Here is an 8,076-nt window from a genome sequence, read left to right as displayed (position 1 = left end):
TGAACCCTTCGGCTTGGTTCCGAAGAGCACTATACTTGTTTCTCTTCATGCTTTCACTTCCCATGAAGATTATGGACAAACCCTCCCAAGCTTCCTTGGCGGTGGTGAATTTCCGAACATAAGCCAAGTCCTTTGTCCCCACACTTGTTTGAATCATGTTTAAGGCAATGGAGTTGAGTTGGTTATCAACCTCTTCTCTTCTAGTCAACTTTTTGGGGTTGTAAGGGTTGTAACCTTCTATAATGATTCTCCAAAGTTCATTGGAGGCACTGCAAACATGAGAGCGAAACTCAAATTGCTGTGTACTAAAATCTTCAATATTAAACTTGGGTGAATCACCCCTATTGTTTATATGAGGATGGGGAACCGGGATATCGGGAGAACGGAAAGGTGGAGGAACGACATTGTAGCTCCCACCGACACTTATTGCCCTAGGAGAAGCAATGGGGTTTTTAATTTTGTCTAAGTGATCACCATACAAGGGCTTCGTAGAAGAGGGTAAGCCCGAAGCATCTCCCTCTTCTAACACACCCTTGTCCTTTTCCTCTACGACGAGGATGACGGGGGGAACTGGTGTTATAAGCCCGGAAAGCATTATCTTTATACTTTCCATTTGAGCTTCCATGGAGGACATCAAAGATGTTTCCATCAACTTGAGATCTTCCATAGAGACCGACTTCGCGTCCCCTTCCGACACCTCATTGTCTGGCATACTCTTAGCCGGTTAAGCCCGAAATAAGAGTCGATGCTTTGATACCAATTGAAAGGATCGTATGCCGCACCTAGAGGGGGGGGGGTGAATAGGTGCTAACCAATTTTTAGTTCTTTTTTAATTTAGGCTTCACACAAAGGTAAATTCTATAGATATGCAACTATGTGAATTTACCTATATGACAAGATCAACTACTAAACAAGATATAGCTAGACAAGATATAGTAGAGCTAATAAGGATAGAGGTAACCGAGAGTGGAACACGTGGAGACTCAGAGATGATTCCCGTAGTTCCTTCCTTTTGAGGGGAAGTACGTCTACGTTTGGAGGAGTGTGGTCACCACGAAGGCCAGATCAACGCCACAAAGGCCTCACTCAGGTCTCCTGTGAGCAACGCCACAAAGGCCTAGCCCACTTTCACTAAGGGATTTCCTCGAGGCAGAAATCGGGCCTTTACAAGGTTCTTGGGGCACACATCCACAACCGAATTGGAGGCTCCCAATTTCTCCTATAAATGTTCTAATACTACCCGGCCAGAGAGGGCATCCAAAAGGGGCAAACGTTCGTCCACCGTTGGATTGGCTTGCTGCAGTGATTCTCCAATCCCACTTTTCACCACAGCCGTTCGATTGGTAAATTTTTTTCTCACTCGCTCAGCTTCCCGTGGATTCTATGACGCATGGGCCCAGGTAATTGCGAGGCCCGACGGTCAGAGACAGCCACGAGTGCTCGTTCGTGTCGCCTTCGGTCTCCAGTCGCGGGGGTTGGTGAAAACCTAGGTCGCGAGTCGCGGATTCACTCCCCAATCCCCGTCTGTCCTCTCCTCCCCAATCCTCGTCTCTCCTCGTCTCCATGCTCGCCGATCTCTCTCCCCCGCTCGAGACCCACCTGAGGCCGGAGACAGCTTCCCTAGAAGCGTAGAAGGCGCTGAAGTAGCGCATCCTGGGGGATGGTGGAGGCAAGCCGGATGGATGGCCACGGTAACCCTAGATCCTGTCGCCGCCGCTGAGCTCTTTCCGGCCGGCGCTGAGCTCTTTCCGGCCGCCTAGCACCACGTCGAGGCTAGAAACAGGAGGCGTGGGACGGAGGCGGGTGGAGACGACCGGTGCCGGCCGCGCTCCCTCGGCCATGGCCTTTGCCCGCCCTTCCCTGCGCTGCCCTCGATCCAAGGTTGCAGGCCCCAAACGCTCAGGAGGGCCCCTCGACACGGCGGTCGGATCGCTGCCCTCCTCTGTTTCGACTAGATCTTGGGTAAGCCGCCGCCCCTCCGTGTAATCCCGTCCTCACGTCTGCGATACACTGCCGCCCTGACCTGCTCGCCATGTCCGTTGCCCCTCGTCAGCTGTGGAAGGAGGCACGAGAGGTGACCAAGATGCGCTCTACTGGCCTCGTCTAGGCACCTCGAAGCTCCTCCGTCGGCTCGTCTTCAAATTCTCACGTGTTGCCTCGTCGCCGCGCAACCAGACGCACTGCCATCCTACTCGTCTTCGCACACGCCGCTCGTCTTCACAGGCTCATCTCCAATTTGTGTGGTGAGATTAATTTGCAACTGGTTTGCAGCGGCTGCTGACAGGGACCATTGCACATGATGTACGAATTTCATCTCCTCCAGGTTATGTTATGTGTCCCCATGTCTCATGCTGCTGTCAGGGACCATTGTAGATGGATTATCTGGATCATTGCCCAACATTGGACAATAATAATATTTCCCCTTCATACAGTGGATTAGTTTCATTTGTGTGAGTGTTAATATTCTTGTTTATTCAGTCTAGCTAATGCCGAGGAAGCTTCATATTTGTGCATAACAACTTGACTGTAAACTAAAGAATTGGACATGAGCTGGGATTCTGATACAGTTTGCCTTTTAGGTTAAGGTTTGTTGTGCAACTTGGTCTAATATTTGTTCTTTCGCCTGCAGTTATTACCAACAATGAATGCATCTTCTATGAGAATTATCTGGTTGCAGACAAGAATGTCAAGCTCATCGAGATGCAAGATGCCGAGGTGGCCGGCATCTAACACCATGGGATGTTGGTGCTCCGCCCAGCGCCCCACTGCTTGCTTGCACACATGCCACCGGTCAGCTGTAAGATGCCAACGCCCAGGTAGGAGATAAAACGTTTTATGATATGTATGACATACAGAACAGTCAATGAGCCATCGCTTGATAATTGCTTTGTCTCATCTGTAAGTTTTGCTTTATGAGAATGTAGCGTTCAGGTCTCATACTATAAATGTTCATGGCAGTTTTTTCCCTCTTCCTCTCTCATGCATTCTTTTTCAGCCTTGTGTGCATACATGGTACTAGGTTTGGAAGCTCAAATCCTTTGGGATTATTGGTAAGTTTATTCACGAGTCATTTCATATGTGGTCATCTGCTCCCTTCCACCAACCATTTGGTACTTCTCTGAAGATACTGAGAAGATTTTGGGCCATTCACAGTGATGTAATGCTATAACATAGGTGTTAATCTGGAAGCGGGTGATTAACAAATTCCTACAGAATCGTTCCAGAAGGGTTTCAAATGTTTCATTTATAAATTTGAAAACATTTTCAGAGAATGCACACATAAGTACCATAATAAGCTGATCCTTATGGTTTAAACTCTTACTTGATAATGCCATTTGCGCGATAGCGCAACGGGTGATGAGGTGTGCGGTGAGTTTCTCCCCAATCTTCTCCTCCCTTGTGTGTGTTGCTAGATGCTCTCTGTTAGCACCGGTTGACCCCTACCAGGTCACCGTCTCCTGCCTCAGCTCCGCCGGCTATCTAGGGTTGCCACGGCCAGGAATAGGTGCCCCCGTTCCTCGCGCCCGTGCGTCCTTCTCCCGGACACCATGGCGTTGGGGACGAATCATGTGTGAACGTAGAGCAGCAGTACACGCTGGATGCGAGCTCGTGCACTCGCTTGAGGGCGAGTTCGGCCAGTGCATATGACCCCAAGGTGAGCGTCTTCCAATCCTTTTTTTTCCGTCCGCTAATCATGTCTGCTGGTTCCTACGTCCCTGTTCTTGCTCGTCTAAGTTCAGTTTGTTCATACTGTCAGGTCCTCGGTGTGAACTGTTCCAGGAAACTACTGTGTGCCGATTCTTTATTGATGCTCATGAAGCAGCTGCCGGCCAAGCAGGGATATTTGTGTTGTGACAGACTGCTCCGGGAAGAAAAAGAGGACGAAGGTATCGCTGCCAGCAGGAGCTCCTTCTATTGACGCTGTTATGGTGGGTTTTGTTAGGTCTGTGCTTAGTGCTCCTCCACCTAGGTTTGCCAACTCTGTCAGCAGTTGATTATAATATACTATATGTTGTGCAAAACTTGATTATAATACTTGCAGCATCACAGTTTGAGAACATCCTCGAAAAAACAGTTTGAGAAATTGGAATATACTGAGGAAGGTTACGAAGAGGAGCTTAAGTTTATTGAGAAGGCTGGAAATTTTATTCACTTGCTTGTTGCTTTATTGTGAAGCAATCAAGCGTTGCAGCTGACAAGAAAAAATCCCAGAGGTGGCCGGGTGCATTGTTCCAACTTCATAGGTATGAGCATTGAACTTAATTCGACTACATAGAGGGCAGAGAGTTCTGTGTTGTATCAGTCTTTAAGAGTTCATCTCATATTGTCTCAAATATTTATACATGGTCTCATCTTCAAATTTTTTTTGTGTCGGTATAAAAATCTGAGAGTGTGTTTGTGCTATTCTTAGGAGTAGATTAGCTGCGCTATCAATATAAAAAGGAATAGCATTACTGGGACAGACGTGAGCATGGGTGAAAGAAAGGCATTACTGTAATAGTTCAGTTTGCTATGCCTTTGGGCATGGACATGAGTATCTCCAGCCTACTTTCACTCCCCTGCTAATTTTTGTAATGTATATCTCTGTGCTCATTTTTATTGTATAACCAAAGTGAAAAGCTAAAGGAATCTTTGAACAAGTTTTCTGGTTTATATTCTATAAATAGTGTATACTGTTGAAAAATAAAATAGAGAATTTTCTTCTGTTTTCCACCAGGCTGTTGGACGACAGCAGCTGCTTGGCGGCGGCAGTGGGTGGATGACCGTGGTCTCAGCTGATGGAATATGGTGGCCACGAATCAACCAGCAGTAGGTTCCATTGCATGGCAGGTCAATTGATGCCATAGCATTATTTGCACATTTGTGTGTTACACTGTCGGTTACTTTAAATGTTAACCTCCATTGTATTTGACTGCATGCCGGTATATTGGCTCCGTTCCATGGTGGGTTATGTCAAAATGGTATTTTGTTCCTGTCATGTCAATTGGTGAATGTATAGGAATATACCAATGTAGATTGTTTATTACTTTGTTATTTTCAGCAACTGATGTGCATGTTCACATGTTAGAACATGGATAGGCACTTCTGGATTATGCCGAAAGTATTTAATTTGAAGCATATGTTGCTTACAATTTGAGATGATTCCGTGTGCAACTATTAGAGCAGAGAAGGTCCAATGTTTTGTGCATACGACCATGGCTGCCAAAGTTACTTATATGCTTGCTTGACTTGGTGGAGTTTTATGTGCCATTTGGTGTTAGCTTCCCTAATTCTCTTATGGACTTTTCGGCAGGCTGCTACAAAGGAGCATGCTTCTTAGTTTTTTTTTCTTTGGCACAGCTGAACCTTTTTATTCTAAGCATGTTTCACTTCCTGCTTACCATTTTTATTTGTAAAAGCTGAAACTAATTTTTTCAGGTTGTGGGAGCTGTTCATAACTTAACATATGTTTGCGATGGTATGAGACGGGGAGTAGAACCATGAATTCTTTGAATTGTGGCAATTCGCCTGCTTGCTATGAATAAACACTGATCCCAGCCTATGTTGTTGCCCCTCATCTTCTCGTGATTTTTCTCTCGCATGCTTAATTAGTCAAGCTATAATTTTACTAATAAGTAACATATTTCACTCGTACCCCATTCAGATGAATCTTTTCTTCTTCGTTTGTTTTTCTATTAGATTTGTATCTTGTCCTATAACTGTGCCCACCAACATATAGAGATTCTACTATTTAAAAGGCTACTTATTCTGTTGTTCCATCTATGTTAATGGTCTGGGCATACATATCACTGTTTAGGCTATAGAATTGTTGGATCTCCTTGCCAGTATGATTTCTAGCTTACGCGCAATTTTTTTTACAAGGTCAATAAAATGCTTAGCAATAGAATGTATTTTTTGTTGTATAATTCTTTTAAAACTCTAGATTTATGGGATTCTATTTTAGCATACAGTTTTCCTTTCTCAATTGTTGTTTGAGATGCTTCTGATTTTCTGAAAGAGTGCGTAGGAAATGTTGAGGTACTGTCGTTTTATTTTTCAGATGTGAACTTTGCTTGCTGTCCATCTTTTAGTGTTCCTTTCCTTTTGTTAGTGAAGACCTTTCTAATAGCAGTAAGATGTGGTATATTTGATTCGTGGGTTTTATATGGTAAATGAGATCTGTAAGATGGCGTACCATTGCTGGTTGTCGATACAAATGTAGGTACTAAAAAGGAGTATGGAGCTTCGTAGGAAGAGTTGCTTGCCTATTGAGATTAATTCGATTCGAGGCAAACTTAAATTAAGGAGCTCACCGGTGGGTCAACAGAATATGGAAGAAACTAATCTAAATGAATAGGTCCTAGCCATGAACATTATGTTCCCCGAGTAAGAGTTGGAATTGGTTTATTACTTGTTCGTAGAATAGACAGATCCTACTAATTATTTCATAGATTGTCCTTCCCTGTTCCCCGAGTTTCGGAAGATGCATTGTGTTTTTGCGCTGGTATGTTGCGTTTCTTCCCATACTCTAATGTCTGGTGTGTTCTTGATTATTTACGTTCTCCTTGCAGCTAGCAGCAGATCTAGTTGGGAAACCGTAAGGAGATAAACAGCCAGAGATTGTCTCTGTTATTCCAGTAATTTCTCCCTCTCTCTGTCCGGTTTGCCACTAGGAATACCCTTGGATAATCAAGGTGCTGTCGCTTTGACTCTTACATTGTCAACACTCGGCAGAATATATTTATTGCCACATTTGCTTTGCTTGCATGAATAGGTTTACACAGGTTGTGAAGAGGGTCTCTGGCGGCCAGCATTGAGACGTTGCTATGCTTCTGGCTGCACCTCCTTGTGTGAGCTCCTCCTTCCTATCCTTTACCCCTAACGTAATTTCTATCATGCAGGGCTTAGCGTTGCTTCTTGTTTTGTGATTAAAAGTGAGCCTGGTAGTAGTACAATATTATGCAACTTCTGAATTATTGGTGACTGAGCTGTATTTGGCCTTGCAGAGACTGCCTTTTTCTTTCTCGCATCAGTTATGACATTCTACTCTTTAATCACCACGAGTAGGTTCATCTCCGCTCATGACTCCCCCGGTGGTGGTCCGCTTGGACTTCTTTTGAAGGATGCATCATGAAGAAGCTAATTCGTGGGTTCCTTATTTATGGTGCTCATGTGGTTTTCTGATATATCATCTATATGTATGAGTTTCCTTGCTTTGGTTGAAGATATGAGCTCACCGCCGATGTTGCCATGAACATTCAGACGACGGAGGTGCTCAGCTGGTTATTTTTGTGTGATGGCGGAGAACTTTGATATATTCTGCCGCATTTAGATATTTTTTCATTGAATAAAATCATTCAAGATCTATATATCTTGTCTGGTTTTTCTTTTTTGTGGTTATTATTAGTTCTTATCATGGCTTTTACTTACTGCAAGTTGGTATATAGTTATTAACATGCTTCATATTGTCCTGTAGTTGCAGTTATTTAGATTTCTTTCTTAATGTATTAATTGTTGATTATTATATGCTAGATCAGCACGGTCTCACCGAGTGGTGGACCATAATTCTTCTAGCTTTCTCGATCATGTATTTCTAAGTATATACAAATCATGACATCGATCACGTGAGTTCATCTTTCGACTGCATGAGTGAGAACAAACTAATTACTTCATGAGAGATATTTATTTGCCTTCTTTACAATATCGAATTTACTTTATGAAGCTCTTTCAGTATAGAAATATAATACCTAACATACCAGTAAATTCACTAGGTAATGTAAATTCACTAGGTAATGGCAGCCAGGCCTGTCAGTATTTTCCTTTCATAAATCTACTAAAACAATAGCACATTAATTAGTTAGTGATATGATAATAGTTTGCAGACCGGCCCATGGGCATAATAATCTTCTGCTTTGGTTTTCAAGGCACTTGTTGATTGTTGTGCTCGTGGAAGTTGGAGCACCGGATCTGCGAAATCTCGAGATAAGTTTACTGACTCGCGAATCATTTGAGCGCATGCATCTATTCCAGTGTTTCTCTTCATAAGTGCTGCCTGGGAATGGAGCTATGGCAGACGAGCAGAGATTACAAGGAATG

General features: G+C 43.8%; 2 long non-coding RNA genes across 3 annotated transcripts; both read left to right on the top strand.

Moving 5' to 3' along the window:
- The first annotated feature begins 1,896 nt into the window (after positions 1-1,896).
- On the top strand, positions 1,897-2,669 carry LOC124699279. The gene is made up of 3 exons (XR_007001343.1): positions 1,897-1,962; positions 2,054-2,243; positions 2,324-2,669. It is a non-coding gene; the product is annotated as an uncharacterized LOC124699279 (long non-coding RNA).
- An 837-nt stretch (positions 2,670-3,506) lies between these two features.
- Positions 3,507-5,054, top strand: LOC124698682. 2 transcript variants are annotated; one of them, XR_007001046.1, is made up of 3 exons: positions 3,507-3,655; positions 3,758-4,244; positions 4,718-5,054. It is a non-coding gene; the product is annotated as an uncharacterized LOC124698682 (long non-coding RNA). The 2 variants fall into 2 exon arrangements; XR_007001047.1 differs by lacking the exon at positions 4,718-5,054 and adding an exon at positions 4,412-4,470.
- Positions 5,055-8,076: the final 3,022 nt, after the last annotated feature.

The sequence above is a fragment of the Lolium rigidum genome, chromosome 3 (genome assembly GCF_022539505.1).
Source record: "Lolium rigidum isolate FL_2022 chromosome 3, APGP_CSIRO_Lrig_0.1, whole genome shotgun sequence".
NCBI lineage: Eukaryota > Viridiplantae > Streptophyta > Magnoliopsida > Poales > Poaceae > Lolium > Lolium rigidum.
This window is presented reverse-complemented; position numbering and strand designations above follow the sequence as displayed.